The 18,201-nt window shown below is 34.4% G+C and overlaps 1 long non-coding RNA gene across 1 annotated transcript; it reads left to right on the top strand.

The window, feature by feature from the left end:
* The first annotated feature begins 1,780 nt into the window (after nt 1-1,780).
* Nucleotides 1,781-13,140, top strand: LOC146999490 (uncharacterized). The gene is made up of 2 exons (XR_015043701.1): nt 1,781-11,262; nt 12,432-13,140. It is a non-coding gene; the product is annotated as an uncharacterized LOC146999490 (long non-coding RNA).
* The last annotated feature ends 5,061 nt before the right edge of the window (nt 13,141-18,201 follow it).

Raw genomic sequence — 18,201 nt, 5'->3', positions numbered from 1 at the left:
ACTATGCAGCCAGCCCTTTTGCTTGGGATTGAAACTAGACAAACTGCTCCAAATCCATTGTATGCCATGGAACAGCATGAATGTGTTCCAGTTGTCAGAACTTCATGTACCAATGAAGGTCGTTTCAAGGTGTATAACTGCAGAACAGTGGGTCCAGGAGGATAGAATATGGTGGATGAGTGTGACCAATTTGACACGTGTGGACATTGAAGATATCTCATTGGCTGAGTTAGCGTTTGAGAATGTTATGCTGAAAGTTGCATATTTATATTGTATAATAGGTCAAACTACTTGTAGTCGAAGGTCTTGAAGAAGTGGCACTGCCAGAGCCGTAGTTAGGGATTTCAGCGCACGAGCACAGCTGAAGATTTCTTGCATCCTCCTGTTTGCCAAGAATGGAAAACATTTCAAACTAAAATTTTGTAACATTTGCTTGGTGATCCCTGGATGCTGCACCGGGGATAGATGTCTATCCTTGCTCCACCTTACCTACACTGCTAGACATACCCCTCTTGCTTAGCAAAACATTCAGTAATATCAGTAGGTTTTCACGTGGTTGGAGATAAACATTTTTTAATTACGTCATAAATATTAGTATAAATGTATATATTTGCTTTTTCTAAAATATTTCAGAGCCCTAAGTAAGTGAAAGAATATGTTTTTAAACAGTTCACTCCAAATGGAATCAGATACTATACTTTTTCCATGCTCAAAACAGATGTAAAATTAATAAGTGTTAAATGAAATATTTTCACAATTTTTCGCTAATTACATTAGGAAAAAATTTTGATGTAATATGATTTTTTAGTTATGATATCTAAACCCAAAGTGATTATTTTTCAATTAAATAAACCCTAACTGAGTTAAAAGAACAACTAGTACATCTCTCTCGTAAAAATTTTAAGAGGTGCATATTACAATACTATATGGTTGACAAAAATGTTTTTTATTGAAAAATTTTGTTATTTAGAACGTAAAAGAAAAGTAGCAAGTACACTATCAAGGGCATTGAAAGAAGTACAAAATTTTAAGTAAAAAAATTTTCACGTTTAATGCCAGTTAGTTATAAAGAAATTTAACTTTAAAGTGTGATAGGAGCCAAAGCATTATGACCATTCACACATTTTTCAACGAACTTGTCAGGATGACGTAGAGGGTACGTGATTAGGTGGGAATGATATTTAACTGCTGCTGGAGAAGGTAAGGAATCATTCTTGCATTTACTTTAGCGAGTGATGGGAAAGGCTACATATCTAAGCGAATTTAAGTGGGGGGCAGATTGTAATGACCCGAAGACTCGGAAGAAGTACTTCTGAAACTCTACGACTGGTTTGTTCATGATCTACCATTGTTAGTATTTACGCAAAGTGGATAAATGATGGTGAAACCAGCAGTAGACGCCAAGGTCTTGTACATCCATGCAAAGAAAAAGGTCGTCGGAGACTGTTCCCGCTTGGTACAGCAAAATCGGCAACAAACAGTGGCTCAGCTGACAGCCCAATTAATTCAATATAGGTTAAAGTGACCACATTTTCATATTGAGACAAATGGAATAAAATGACAATTGTAATTTAGTTATAAAAGCAGACCAATAATTCAAAAAAATATATTTTATTGTATACATTCACATACTTGTCTGTAAATATACAAAAATGTATTTATTATTAGCTATTGGTAACTAAAAATATTTGTAAAAAACTATAATTTGAATATTATGTTTTTAATTACCGTAATTTCGCACGTATAGTCCGCAGACACTATTTTATATAAAAAAATTTTCAAAAATCGTCAGATAGTCCGCGGACTATATGTCCGAAATTACGTTTTTTTAATACGGCAATATTACTGTATTTTAGAAACAAAGAACATAAATAGAAAAAAGTACTTACTTACTAATATACCTTCAGAAATAAAATGCTAAATACAAATAAAAAAGAATGCTTACTAATTAATCATATATTAATTAAACACACATTCTACTACATTCACGAAAACCTTCAAGTCCGATTCATTGGTATCAGAATTCAACAGGTCTAATATATTTTCAGGAAAAGTGTCCGAAATTTCATTTTCAGCATCACTATCTTCACTGTCAGTGATTTCCTCACTTTCACTAACAATCCTGGCTTTTATAAATCCCGATCAGATGGTTGACACTTTAACACTTTTCCAGGATTTATCGACCCATTCGGCAACTTCAGTGTATGAAGCGTGTTTCATATTTCCTCCTTTTGTGAAAGTATGTAAACCTTCCGACATCCAGATCTCCCAGCAAGCATGTACGTGGGACTTGAAACTTTTGTTCACGCTAATATCCAGAGGTTGCAGGATTTTTGTTAAACCTCCTGGAATAACACTAAGTTCAGCTTTTTTTCATCTACGTCGTCCGGAACAGCCTGACACATTGTTGTTCTGCTGCGAACTCTCAAGTTTTTACGACGCATGAAGCGGTAAACCCAATTTATTCCTCCCTTGAAATCTGTTATCTGCATCTCTTCTGCCACGGACTTCGCTCGGAGACGGATTTTAACTGTTGAAATGGAGCGTCCGGCATTTCTTTGGTTGAGAGCCCATCTCAGCAAATTTTCTTCTAAAGCTGTTCATTTTACTTTTCCGTGCCAATTGGATCGCTTTCTTCCCATGCTTTTTAACACATCCTTTTGTTTGCGCCAATTTCTTACCGCTTTCTCGTCCACTTCAAAATAACGGCCTTCTTCTCTATTTCCATCTTTTTCAGCTTTCTCAACTACCTTGAGTTTAAACTCGGCAGTAAAACTCCAATGTTTCATCAACGTTATTGAAGATGAAAGACAAAATATGAAAACAAAATACTGTGCAAATTCTCGTGATAAGTGGTAATGAAATGTGACCTTCGACCCCACTCACTCAGTGTTGCCAAACCATGCTATAAGTAAACGAATTACGCTTTTTTTCGTACTCCAGGTACTTGCTACTAAGGCTCCTAAAAACCAAGCTGATGCATCAACTACTTTTCCCCCTCCCGGCAGTTGCCGTAAAGCAGTGCGAAGGATACTGGGATACAAGACTCTGGTTGCGCTAAGTGAGTGCTCATATCCCGGCATCGCTTGATGCGCCAGCCTAAATTTTAGGAGCTCTACTTACTGCTACTCATTCGTTCTGCACTATGCTCTATGGTTTACTATCGATACGATACGTACGAATGTATTCTTGGAATCTCGGGCTTTTTTTATACTTGATCATCGGCAGTTCACGACAGCGTGTTTTTGAAATTTCAACGATTTTAACCGTGAACAACCAGCATATCATCCGCACTAGGGGATAGTCCGCTGCTTCAAAAATTAGCATTTTAAATGCAGATAGTCCGCGCACTATACACGAGAAATTACAGTAATTTAAAATTTTACTTAAAAAAATTTATGATTTTCGTTCACGATCATGTTTTTTATCCAAGTTAATACTTTGCAGTAGATTTGGATCGTTTATTAAAATGTCGTGAAATTTCTCACGAGAATTGGTCAAATTATATTTTACCCTTAATAAAGATTTTAAAATTTCAGTGTTCAACTGCATTTTTTCAATTGTCTGTATTTTATTGCTACTAGGAAAAACACGTTCTTTTGCTGCATTTGTTCCTGGAAGGGAGAGTGTCTGTTCTACAATTTTCAAAATATTTTCATAAGGAATATTATTCTGTTTAAAATGAAGGAATAACTCCGTCCACTTTTTGTCTGTTTCCACATTTGCAGACAACCAGCATTTAATTTTTTCTTCAGTAGCATATTTTTTTACTAGTGTCACCTCATCAAAATGATCATTTTTGCAAATATTATTTTTCAGAAAATTGATTCTAATTAAAAAGGTTTTTCCACATATTTCCGTAAAATCTCCTTTTTTAATATTCGATTCACAAAATTCCTTCAAACTTCAACAAACACTTAAAACTTCAGCATGCACAGTATATATCAGAGTTGGCCAGACCTCATGTCAGTAAGATCAGTAAGAGCCGCGTTTGAATTCAGGAATGTTCGAGAGCCACATCTAGATTTTTCTAAAAGCCACAAGTTCATATTTACATGATTACAGAAGTAGTGGAGGAGGTTTTAAATAGAAAGAAATCCCTGATAACTTTGTAAAAAGAGTCTAAACTAATTAATTACTTCTTTTTGGACACTGAATAGTTTTAGTTTACCATATTTCATACATATATTTTATATGCACGAGCCCCGCACAAATTGCCTGCGAGAGCCGCACTTTGGCCACCCCTAGTATATATATATATATAAATACGAATACATTTTTGCAATAATATTTTCAAGATCCACTGGAAGTAAGTCAGATGCTGTTTGAATAGAACTGTACGCTACAGAACCTACTCCCATAATTTTTTGGTTCAAATGTTCGTTAAGTTTCGTAAAAATGTTATTGATGCCTCTTCTAGCTTTTCCACCAAAATTTGTGTTAAGGTTATCCTCACAATGGGCAATAATATTGTTATTCAACTTATTTTTTTTAAATAGTACTTAATTGAATCAAAAATTATTTATGAAGTTACACCCGGCAATGAAATGTGACCTTCGACCCCACTCACTCAGTGTTGCCAAACCATGCTATAAGTAAACGAATTACGCTTTTTTTCGTACTCCAGGTACTTGCTACTAAGGCTCCTAAAAACCAAGCTGATGCATCAACTACTTTTCCCCCTCCCGGCAGTTGCCGTAAAGCAGTGCGAAGGATACTGGGATACAAGACTCTGGTTGCGCTAAGTGAGTGCTCATATCCCGGCATCGCTTGATGCGCCAGCCTAAATTTTAGGAGCTCTACTTACTGCTACTCATTCGTTCTGCACTATGCTCTATGGTTTACTATCGATACGATACGTACGAATGTATTCTTGGAATCTCAGGCTTTTTTTATACTTGATCATCGGCAGTTCACGACAGCGTGTTTTTGAAATTTCAACGATTTTAACCGTGAACAACCAGCATATCATCCGCACTAGGGGATAGTCCGCTGCTTCAAAAATTAGCATTTTAAATGCAGATAGTCCGCGCACTATACACGAGAAATTACAGTAATTTAAAATTTTACTTAAAAAAATTTATGATTTTCGTTCACGATCATGTTTTTTATCCAAGTTAATACTTTGCAGTAGATTTGGATCGTTTATTAAAATGTCGTGAAATTTCTCACGAGAATTGGTCAAATTATATTTTACCCTTAATAAAGATTTTAAAATTTCAATGTTCAACTGCGTTTTTTCAATTGTCTGTATTTTATTGCTACTAAGAAAAACATGTTCTTTTGCTGCATTTGTTCCTGGAAGGGAGAGCGTCTGTTCTACAATTTTCAAAATATTTTCATAAGGAATATTATTCTGTTTAAAATGAAGGAATAACTCCGTCCACTTTTTGTCTGTTTCCACATTTGCAGACAACCAGCATTTAATTTTTTCTTCAGTAGCATATTTTTTTACTAGTGTCACCTCATCAAAATGATCATTTTTGCAAATATTATTTTTCAGAAAATTGATTCTAATTAAAAAAGTTTTTCCACATATTTCCGTAAAATCTCCTTTTTTAATATTCGATTCACAAAATTCCTTCAAACTTCAACAAACACTTAAAACTTCAGCATGCACGGTATATATCAGAGTTGGCCAGACCTCATGTCAGTAAGAGCCGCGTTTGAATTCAGGAATGTTCGAGAGCCACATCTAGATTTTTCTAAAAGCCACAAGTTCATATTTACATCATCACAGAAGTAGTGGAGGAGGTTTTAAATAGAAAGAAATCCCTGATAACTTTGTAAAAAGAGTCTAAACTAATTAATTACTTCTTTTTGGACACTGAATAGTTTTAGTTTACCATATTTCATACATATATTTTATATGCACGAGCCCCGCACAAATTGCCTGCGAGAGCCGTATGAGGCTCGCGAGCCGCACTTTGGCCACCCCTGGTATATATATATATATATATATATATAAATACGAATACATTTTTGCAATAATATTTTCAAGATCCACTGGAAGTAAGTCAGATGCTGTTTGAATAGAACTGTACGCTACAGAACCTACTCCCATAATTTTTTGGTTCAAATGTTCGTTAAGTTTCGTAAAAATGTTATTGATGCCTCTTCTAGCTTTTCCACCAAAATTTGTGTTAAGGTTATCCTCACAATGGGCAATAATATTGTTATTCAACTTATTTTTTTTAAATAGTACTTAATTGAATCAAAAATTATTTATGAAGTTACACCCGGCAATGAAACAAAATATAATCTAATTTTAATTCCTATTTCTGGATCAAAAAGTCTAACAATTGGGGGAAGTAATTTTAAATCTTTGTTGTTGGAAGCATCATAATATATGGATATAAATGTACATTTCTAATTCTTTCTGCGATTGTGAAAACGAATATGGTGAAAAAACATTATAAATAATTGCTTCGTTTTTTTGTCCTTGCACATGTAAATTTTTTGTCGTATAATGTTTTGATCATTTGCGACGTACAATCAATTAATCAGAAACTTTTATTGTGGTTTATGGTGTGGAAAGCAAATAGCCCTTTAGGTAAAGCTAGCTGTTCCTCTGTTAATAATACCTATTCTTTGGCGAGACGTAATGACAATGATCGAACGCCACCGAGTAAATCTAACTGTGTTACATCGCCTAATTTAGTTTACTTATTAAATTAAAGCATAAATTATGTATTTTTTATTTCTTTATATTTACTAATAATTAATAAATAATAGGCAATGTATTTTTACAGTACATTTAAATTAAGAAATGCAGATGTTTTCTAAAAAGCGGGACATTTTTAAAAATCGGCGGGACAGTACTGTCCCGCCAACATCGGGATGTGTGATGGTCACTTCAATATAGGTCCATGTGTAAGTGTTTCGGAGCATACATTGTGTGCATATTTAATACAAATAGCCAATAGGTTGTGCAAAGGGCAAAATTTATACTTTTTTTAATATTTCTATTGTAAAAAGGGGTGGTGGTAAAGTTTTTCAATTTTTGTTTAGATGGTATGCGTTAGTCAAAAGATTGAGAACTGCTAGTCTAAAGTGAAAATCGATAAGATAAGAATCTTAAGAAGGGCATAAAAGACCCTTTATATTAAAACTCGAAAGAGCACACTGTGTGCTTATGACTAACCCAGGCACTTTTGGTAAGATAACAAAGTACACTAATTTCAAATTAAAATAAGCTAGTAGCTGAAGGCTACAAAGAACAGTTAATGCAAAGTTGGCTAAAAACTTAACCAGCATGGAATTCAACTATCAGCAATTTATAGTACAAGGGCGAAGACTACTAATCTTATCTGCTCTAACAACCTAGTAACGTGGCCTCGAGAGGCAGAACATGCTCTCTCTTAACAATTTAAAATACCTCATCTTTAAATACATGAACTAATTTGCATTCTGGTTGGAAAGCGGAAGGGAGAAGTAACAGGAAGAATCCAAAACATAAAATAACTGGTTAACTTTACAAGGTATTTATTATTTTAAATGGAATTTTTTTTATTTGTTGATAAATTTATAATGCATTTCTCTCACCTTTTTATCGAGCCTTCGTGGTGTGGGGGTCTGCACGCTCAGCACGTAATTGAGAGGTCCGCGGTTCGATTCCCGGTGAATGTGTTGCTAATTTTTCAACTCTCCTGCCTCCAAAAAGACCTAATGTCTCTACAGTGGCACCCGAACTAAAAGGGTGTTGGATGATGATTCTCCGCACCCAGGATTTGGCGATTGGGTCGCCCCTTTAAAAGGGGGAGTATATAAGCCCACCTTCTTAGCGAGCATTCGTGGTGTGGTGGTCTGCACGCTCAGCGAATAATTGAGAGGTCCGCGGCTCGATTCTCGGCGAAAGCATTGCTAATTTTTCATCTCTCCGGCCTCCAAAAAAATACCTAATTTCTCTACAAACTGCAGTACAAAGTCCAAAATCCAGAATGATTTAAATTGTCGTTCTCTGCAAAAATAGAAATTCTACTTTTGCTTCAAGTAATAATTTTCCATTTATTAAACCCTACAGAATAACATTATGAAAATAAGGTCTCAGGTCAAAGTCTGGGAATGGAGAATATAATTGAAATAACAAAATAAAGGAGGAAAATAAAACAAAAAAATAAAACAAAATAAAGGAGGCAGCTTGTGCTACAAACGGGATTTTTCTCCCCACATCTGAGAATCCTGCATGTTACTTTTAACCACCTGTTGGCTAGGGGGTGACCAATTACAATGCGTTGATTGAAGTTGTATTAATATTGGCTGTGATCTCAGTTTTGTCCTCTGAGTGCTTGGGAAAGGACATGTCACGAGGCTCGAATTGTGAAGTGGTTGATGAGTATAAGGATGAATTCCAATTAATATCCTGGCCACCGGATCTTAACTCGATAGAGCACATTACACCACCATGTCGGAATATCTTGGCTTTGCGTGACCGATGTGTAGACATTTGGTACAACCTGTCTCCAGTCATCTACCAAGAACTTCTGGCATCCATGCCAAGGCAAGTTGGAGCTGTTCTGTGGGTCAAAGCTCGTGCAACGCGTTATTGAGTAGGTTGTTATAATGTTTTGTCTTTTCTTTGTATACTTTTGCAGTCCAGTAGCTTAAAATTTTATAAAATGACTTTACAATCAAAATCGCTTTTGCATGTTATCGAAAGATAACCAAGATGTGGCGCGGAAATGCCACTGTACTTTACAAATTGTTAATCATTCAACAATCAGTGTTTCTTTTATGCGGAAGTGTCCCTGCTTTTCGATTCGATAGGAATTGTCGTGTGTGGAAATACTACCAAACTGCTGTCAAGGCAACATATGCTCTGTATGTAAATAAAAATACCACACCCCCTTCGACTACCAAGGCTGAAAAGCACTGCGTCATCCTCAATTTCCTACGTCTGTGTTAAATACTCGGCCACTGGTAAGGCTAAAAAATGATGAAAAAATAAGTTTTCAGAGCAAATTTTCCAAGTGGGGCAAAACTTGGGAATAAATAATGGCAACCTAGTCTCTTTCTCTTATTTATTAATTTTTTGGGGATGTATAAATAAAATTGTGTATGTTTGTACGTAAGAATTGTGAAATTACAGGGTGTTATAAAGTCCCAGACCCATTTTGATGTTTAATAACTCATAAAATAATAAAGATAGATTAAAATTCATAACATAAATGGTTAGATAGACTCAAAAAGTTTCATGAACCTTGTCAATGAACTTCCACGTGTGCCCCCTTCGTCACATGGAGACTATCAAGTCGATCTTCAATTTCACGCCAGGTACAGGCAAGCATGTCGGCATCTACAGAGGCTCTTGCGATTGTAATTCTGGCTTTTAGATCATCAATGTTTGACACTCTCCTCCTGTAAACGTTGTCCTTTACAAATCCCAAAAGGAAAAAGGTCCAGCGATGTTATATCCATGGAGGTAAGAAAGGAAGGAGTGGCCAACCGACACTAGAAGTGAAGCACTGCTTCGAATCTTCGGTCACCAGATGGGGTGTTCTTTGTGTACATTCAGAAGCTCGCTTGACAGTGTTCTGATTGCATTTCGACACACGGCAGTTCCATACAAATCGAAAAAGAGACACTTTCACATGAAAGAAACATTTATAGTGTGATGGATAATAGCAATTTGTATAGTTTAGTAACATTTACACAAAAATCACATCTTGGTTATTTTTCGATAACTAACAACAGCGATTTTGATTATGAATTTGTTTTATAAAATTCTAAGCTGTTGAACTACAAAAATATAGATTTTAACAAAAATGTTATGCTTAAAGAATGAAAAATACCTTACGGTACCTTTAAAATTGTATACGTCTTTCGATACCCTCGATAGAGTATTCGCTACTTCTATTTTATGTTCCAAATGCCAAAATGTTTTAAATAAAATAAAATTTTTTCACATCAATATATTATTGTAACATGTATCTTTTAAAATTTTTTAGAGGAGAGGCTTTTACTGCTGCTCATTTTAAACTCATCATTTTAATTTTATATATCTGAAAAATAATCACTTTGAGCTTACGTGTTTTACTTATTTGGGTTAATTAAAAATAAAATTACCATCAAATAACTGCAATCCTCGTCAAAGTTAATAAATATACACACAGATATGCCAACAAGTTAGCTTTCCCTTGATTTGGAACCACACATTTGTATAAAATTATGTACAGTTTTACACAGATGTGTGGAACAGAAGAGGGATATGTTTGCGAATTTGGCGGAAGTACCATGTGCGGTCAAGATGATGTGACCATGTTAACATGCTACATCATCAAGACAGCTTATTAAGAATTTGAAAGTAGAGTAATCGATGGAGGTGAAAACATTTGTATATCCTGCCAAAGGAGGTCCGATCATGAATGGTCCTGTTATTAATTCCAGATTGTTAAATGTTTCTCACGTCTTTTTTCTCTTGGAAATTCGATTTTTATGCTGGCTTCTTAACGTATGTAGGTCTTATTCATAGACAAGGAATGGCTAACTGGAGCATCTTTCAATATTTGCTCTCAGTATCGTAATTAAAAAGTGGCAAAATTTTCGAGTCTTAATTAACTCTCTCCTGAATTAAAGATTTCTCTGACAAATTGAGAACCAGTGACAGCAAAGGAATTAAATATTGATACCGTGTATTAAAGAGTATTCAGCATGAGAGCTTGCTGTGCTTATGGGTGCACAAACAAATCTTCGAAGCCGATTCCAGACGTAACATTTCACAGGTAAGCAAAGATTTAATTTCATTTTTTATTATATGATAGATTTGTATTAAAATATAGATGGATAAAACGAATGAAGATAACTTAATAGCAATGTAGTGTAATATTTAAAAACTACACTTTGGCATTTAACGTATACATTGAAAATCACTTATATTTTTCAAACTTAGAATTAAATTATAGCATTTTTATGTAATATACATTTAAACTTTTATTTATTTTAAGCTAAAATTTCAGTAAGAAATAAATTTTCTCTTACAATGCAATTTTATATTTTAAAAGCTCCATTCTTTTTCTTCTTATTATTATTTAAGAGCTTAAGTTGTATTTTCATATTTATTTAGATTTCCAAAAGAAGAGAAACTTCGGTTAAGGCTCTTTGACGGAATCCATCATCCAGTTTGACTGGAATCCATCATCCAGTTCAAGAATTTGTTCCTGTCATTTTAAAGAAGAGATGTTTCACAGATCGATGAATCATGTTCTTTTAAAGAATGATGCTGTCCTAACTGTCTTTAAAGAATTCCCATCTTATTACCAAAATGTAAGTTCATAATTTTATAAAATTTAATGTTTCTCAAATTTATAGTTAAATTTTAAATTAAACACTGCACGCAATTTTCTAAATCACTGGTTCTGAACCAGCTGTAAATATTAAAAATATCCGAGTTATTATATTTTAATGCATTATAATAAAGTATAATTATAAAATGTAATGAACCCTCTCATGAGAATAAACCTTCCTAAGACTATGAAAAGTGATAAGTGTTTAGAAGAACGTAAACAAATATGTATTCCTTAAGATATTTTTTTTTTTTTTCAGAAAATCTTTTAAAATAATATGGAAGACTAATTTAGTTACAGAGGGGGTTATATACCAATTAGGAGGATGTTTTCGTGGAGGAGGCTTCCCTCAAATGTTATGTAGATAATAGTTACTCTCTGTTAAAAAGTTTTCCACAAAGGCATCCCTTCCAAGGCTGATAATCAATAAAGCCAGCAATCAGTCAGACTTCATGTATAATTTTCTATGTGAAACTGGTCACATCTGCATTATACAAGAAAAACATTAAAAAAATCTCATGCATTAAAAAATACATCAATTTGTTCTTATAATTTTAAAAATTTTCCATTGCGTTTTTGTTTCTCTGTTTTAAAGAAACTAGTACATGTTCAACGAAGTTTAATGATTTAATCTTTCCGTCAGGAATAATTAATCATATGTACAGTATTAAAATAGATTTTCATGTACGTCTTGTAATGAAGCCCTAGTTTTCTGTGTCCTTCCAAGCATCTTATCTGAATTTAATTTAAAATGAAACAAAAGTTATATAATCGATTCTGCCACTCATTGGCCTATGCGCTTACATATGTAAATGATATTTCATTCCACTGAGTTATCCTATCTTGCTGGCTGGCTGCATAGTCCTTTAAAACGTCCTCTACGAGGGTTTTCTTCTTTTAACAAAAAGTGCTTGTTCTCTTTGATTAACTAGTTATGCATTACAACTGATACAGATTTCATTAAAATGATTACGTAGATATACATAGCATTTTTCAGAGGGTAAATATATAACCTAGGCTAAATTTACTAAGTTCTAAAGTAAATACACGTAAAATTAAGGGATGAACTACTATCCTACATTATTTTCCATTAAGACTATTTGTATTGATTAGTTTGCAGCTTTCAATGAAAGTATTGGTCTTTTTTAGGGACCAAAGATAAGGAGGCAGCAGAGGATAAGAAGTGCAGAAAGGGAAGCCACTGTGGAATCTCCAAGAGTAAATAAGAGACCATGGGAAGATGCAAATGCAAAAGAGAAATGTTAATCGACAATTACAAAAATTAAAACAGGAAATCCAGCCAAAAAAATATTCAGCTGAGCTGAGGAAATTCGCTCTCACACTGCATTTTTATTCCGCACGAGCTTATAGATATATTAGAAAATGTTTCAGTTGCAATCTTCCACATCCCAGAACTATTTCGAAATGGTACCAACAACATTGATGGGTCACCTGGTTTCACAACTGAAGCTCTTAATATGCTGTCTGCTAAAGCAAAACAAAGTAGACATCCCTTACTATGCTCCCTTATTGTTGATGAAATGTGCATACGTCAACATGTTGAATATAACAATGGAAAAATGTATGGGTAGGTGAAATGGGTTGCGATATTAACGATGATTCGTTGTCACTAGCAAAAGAAGCTCTAGTTTTTATGGTTGTAGCAATCAATCAAAATTGGAAATTACCTGTTGAGTATTTTTTGATTGATGGTCTGGATTCTAACCAAAAGGCTGTTCTTGTGAAGCATTGTTTATCATTACTACATTCTTCAAATGTACGAGGGTAAGTTGAAAAATAAGTTTCCCCTGTCGACTGTGGTCAGAGTTGTGTGTGAAAGTCAAAAAATAGAATGAGACATTAAAGATATGACATACCTTTATTTTTCCACATAGGTACCAAGTACATTGAGACATTTGTCATATCGCTTGATAAGCTTCAAAAAGCCCTCCAGGAAAAAATCAGGGTTTTGCATATGGAAGAAGCGTTGAACGGCTTGTTTCACTTCAGTATTGCTTCCAAAGTGCCTTCCCCCGAGATTTTTCTTCAAAGCCGGAAACAGATGGAAGTCGCTTGGTGCGAGATCAGGACTGTATGGCGGATGGTGTAGGCGCTCCCAACCAAGAGTTGCAATATGGTTTTGCGTTGCCGTCACCGAATGTGGTCTGGCATTGTCATCCAACAGCAGAATGCCAGATGTGAGAAGGCCAGGCTGCTTTTTCCAAATCGCCTCTTTCAATTTCGACAGAGTGTCACAGTAGCGCGTAGCATTGATGTTTCCAACCTCCAAAAAGTCCAGCAACAAAACTCCTTGGGCGTCCCAGAAAACTGTGAGGAGCACTTTACTTGCAGAGGGAGTTGTCTCGAACTTCTTTCGGACAGGTGATGACGGATGTTTCCACTCCATTCTTCCATATGCAAAGCCCTGATTTTTTCTTGGAGGACTTTTTGAAGCTTATCAAGCAATATGACAAATGTCTCAACGTACTCGTATGAGAATAATAAAATAAAGGTATGTCATATCTTTAATGTCTCATTCTATTTTTTGACTTTCATACACAACTCTGACCACAGTCGACAGGGGAAACTTATTTTTCAACTTACCCTCGTATATATTGCAGCAATAACTTTTGACGGCTTAGCTGCAAATTTAAGTATGGTGCAAATTTTAGGCTGTGATTTACAACACAAGCAGCTAAAAACATCATTTAAGCACTCTACTGCTGAATATGAAATACAGGTATTTCTGGATCCCTGTCACATGTTAAAGCTTGTGCAAAACACGTTAGGAGATAAGAAATCAGTCAATTCTGATAATAATTTTATTGATTGGAAGTAATTCAGGCTTTGCATCATCTTCAAGAAAGAGAAGGCTTGCATTTAGGAAACAAACTAAGAGTCTCGCACATAAATTTCTTTAAAAAAAAAAAATGAAAGTGAGCTTGGCAGCCCAACTTCTAAATATGTCTGTTGCGGATGCAATTCTGTTCTGCAAAAACAAATTAAAAATGGAAGACTTTAAAGGATCCGAAGACACAGTTGTGTTTATTAGGATTATTAATGATTCTTTTTGACATTCATAATTCAAGGAGCTGGTGCAAAAAAAAATCATTATGTTTGGAAAACTGGTGAGCTACATTAAAATTTCTTAACTATGCTGATCGTTATATCTCTGAATTAAAAACAGCAAGAAATGAATCATTATTGTTAGATTCAAACAGGAAAACAGGCTTTCTCGGTTTTAAAACCTGCATCAAAAGCTTAATCAATTTGTTTTCTACTTTAGTGTTGTTAGAGAAAGCACCTCTGAAATACATCCCAATGTATAAATTAAGCCAGGATCACCTAGAGTTATTTTTTTCCTGTGTTAGACTCTACGGTGGATTTAATAACAATCCAACTGCTCGACAGTTTTCTTCCGCTTATAAAAAAATGTTAGTGAAAGCAGAGTTAAAAAGTTCTGCCAACAGTAATTGCCTCCCTCAGGCAAATATACCAATACTTAATATCAACAGCTTCATCTCGTCTGAGCAAACTATTAATTTGACATCAATGGAACATCGTCTCCAAGATGATGATAATTTATCACATGTAGCTATTAATCCTGAAGAACACGATTACATGTTTCATCCAAATGCTTTAAGATTATGTGCAGAACAAATAGTTTATTACATAGCTGATTATGTGGTTCACAGAATTTCTACAAAAATTAAATGTGCTTCTTTTGTAAGTGCATTATATGGGCAGCAGTCTACTGTCTGCTACAAATCGCTTATTTGTTATAAAAGTAAAGGATACTTAGCTTATCCATCAAATGATGTTTTTAAAATTTGCAAATCCTTGTGAAGAAGGATTTAGGTATTTTTTGAACTTGAATGGTGGAAAAATTATTAAGCAGAAAAGCATTTTAAGAGTAGAAATAGTACTAGTATTAAATAAACTGTAAGGACAAAGCCTGTTCACATCTTTAAATGAACATTAGCTTGAAATTGATTCAGTGCATAACTACATTTTACATTTAATAAGAGCAATCATTAAACTATATTTGCATAAGATATGCTTATTTTTGCAAAAATGTTGTAAATAACTCAGTATCTATGTATCAGTTGTATACAAAACTTATCTTATTTCATGGTCAGTGATTAATAAAGTTAGTTTTAAGGTAAAAAATAAAGTTTTGTCTCTGTTTTTTAAAATTTTATTTAGCAACATGTTTAGCTGATTACTAAATGTAATAAAAAAATTATGAATGAAAAATCTTTGTTATTCAATACATGTACTTGAGTAGTGGCCCTCTATTCTTGAAAGTTTCAAGACATGAAAAAGTGTTATAAATTGGTATATCAACATACTTTGTATATTGTTACTGTCTGGATTACCTCACTGTATGAAAATTTCAGGTAAGTGAATTTAGATCAATTAGTTGTTTTAACTGTTTTTTTTTTTTTTTTTTTTTTTTTTTAAATGAAGCTATTATGCAGAGTAAGGCAATCAGGATTGTGATCTGATGACAATATGGTTAATTATGTGAATTGGATAATAATTATTATTATATTATCAAAGAATTACTAAACTGTGTAAAATTGCTAAAAGAGATATTGAGTGCTCTGCCAAAATTTATTTACTAGAAGATTTGAAAAGTTTCAAACTTGATGGCTAAATGTAAATATAAAATTATGTATGTTAAAATATTTGTAATTAGGCACATAGGTCAAATTAAGTTTTTATTAAATAGAGTAAGGCATGCAAGGGCTATCTGCCTAAAGAGAGAGATGCCATCGTGGAGGAATTTCGAAGAAAAACTGACCTTTTGTGGGTATTAAAAATTATTTTTAATTAATACAGTCAAAAGTCTTTAATCCGGACTCGTCGGGACTTCGGCAATTCCGGATTATAGATCATCAGTTTAAATCTGGTAAGATGGCATGCAGAAATTATAAAATTCAAAATATGAAACATAATTTATGAAATAAAGAGCAATTATGATCTAAAGGGTATCAGAATTTAAAAAAAAAAGCTTTATATTCATTTATTTACTTTATTAAACATTTCTTTCAACGCTGCTTTACGCATAGTCGAAATTAGAAAATTCCAACCAGAAAACTATTTGATGTGTATTCGTGATATTTATAATGACGAGGAATTTGATTTAAATCATATCAAAGACGGAGTACATCGAGATGAAACACTACATTTAGTAAGGAATTATAAGCCGAGTAAAATAAAAACATCTGCCCTGAAGATAAGGATAGTGCTGACAGATCAACTTCCAGTTCGTAGCGCGCCGCGCCGTTTACCCCTCCCCCCCCCGCAGGGCAGCGTGAAATTGATAAACATATTTCGGAATGATTAGAGAGTCAAAGGATATTTGCAGCAATTCAACTTTTTGTTTGATGGACATTGGAACATGCTTTCGCTTTGTAGATCCTTTGGTAGCTCCTGTTATGTAAATTCTTATGTATTTTATTTTTGTTGTATATAATTATTGCATGTTATTTTACTGTGCATAATGTATTCTTAGTTATAATATTTTACTGTGTTTAACGAATTTGTATTGAGCTTATTTTAAAATTGATAATATTTAATATTTAATATTGTTAAACTTTACGGCAAAGCTCCCTTTAAGTTTGGCAGAATTGTGTTACAGTTAAAAGGGCGCGGGTGTATTTCCGTTTCTCACGATTCGGCTTCCTTGGAGGTTAGAGGTCACCGTCCAGCTGCATTTTCACCTTTTTTCGCGGGGGTTGAAAACACGTGTTTTTCTCGTTCAGAGGCGAATAGTTCTAAGGGGCGGCGATTTTTTTGACAGAGTTATAGGTTGGAAACATTCTTCTGTTGCGTGGGAAAGAAAGGGTCTGTCTTCTTGTAGAAAGTTCTGAATTTCTGAGAATTTCAGTGGCGATTTATGACCTTTCTTCTAGTTGGCGAAAGGGAGTCCATTTTCCTTAAGATTGGCTAAATTTTTTAATTTTAGTGTAGTTTGAACCAATAGTAATTTTGAGGCGTTTCTTGGTGTGTGTAAACCGAGGTTTCTTAAGCCGTTGTACGGAAGGCAGGAGGGGATCTTTTTGGACTTGGGAAAAAAAAAAAAAAAAAAAAAAGCGATTTTTAGAGAAGACTTTTAAGAGGTTTTTTGGAGCCTTAGGGGTTTGCTTCTTTGACTATGGGGCCGGCCGCGGTCATTGAGGTGCTGAGATGGAGCGGAGGAAAAACGCGGCGGTTCTTCGGTGGTCGACCGCGGTATACGGTTATGTTTTTATCTCCGATATTTCTGGGTACGGAGGGTCCGAGACAGTGTGGGTGCTCAACATGTTTGACGGCGGCAATTCTTGCGGCCTATTATTTTCAATTTCGTCGATGAGATTTCTTTTTCCCATTTGTGGAACAGTCTGAACTGCTCGTTCGTGCTGGAGTATCTATTTTGCTTTAGAAAAAGTGAAAATATGGAAGGTCGTCATCACCTGAGGTCTGCTTTGGTCTTTTGTCTCCAGTTTGGACCTCCTTCTCTTATCTTCAGTGGAACTTCGAAAACAGGAAGTTGATTGAGTGAAAGTGCTGCTTAACGGAGGAATTTGAAAACTTTAAACTGGAACTATGATAAGGCTCCGGTTCCGGAAAACAACGATGAAGATTTGATAGTTATTGTTTCGGGATTTGTAATTTAGATCGGGGCAGCTCCCTGAGTCTATCAAAGGTGGTACGCCGATTTCGTGAGTGACTTTATATTTTCATTGGTGTTTAATTTTGATAATTAATCTTTTTAAATTTGGAAATGTTTAATACCAAAGCAAGTGTTAAGTAGATAAAAATTGAATATTTTGCCAAATTTCTAGCTGAGAAAGTAATTTTTTATTTAATGTTTAATAGTCAAGTTAATTGAACTAATTGGAGGAAGTGAATCTTTGTTTTAATGGTTAAG

The sequence above is a fragment of the Stegodyphus dumicola genome, chromosome 1, assembly GCF_044657685.1.
Source record: "Stegodyphus dumicola isolate Sdum_Otavi_A_Nest chromosome 1, ASM4465768v1".
Classification (NCBI taxonomy): domain Eukaryota; kingdom Metazoa; phylum Arthropoda; class Arachnida; order Araneae; family Eresidae; genus Stegodyphus; species Stegodyphus dumicola.
Note: the sequence above shows the minus strand (reverse complement) of the source record. Positions and strands in the feature narration are given on the sequence as shown.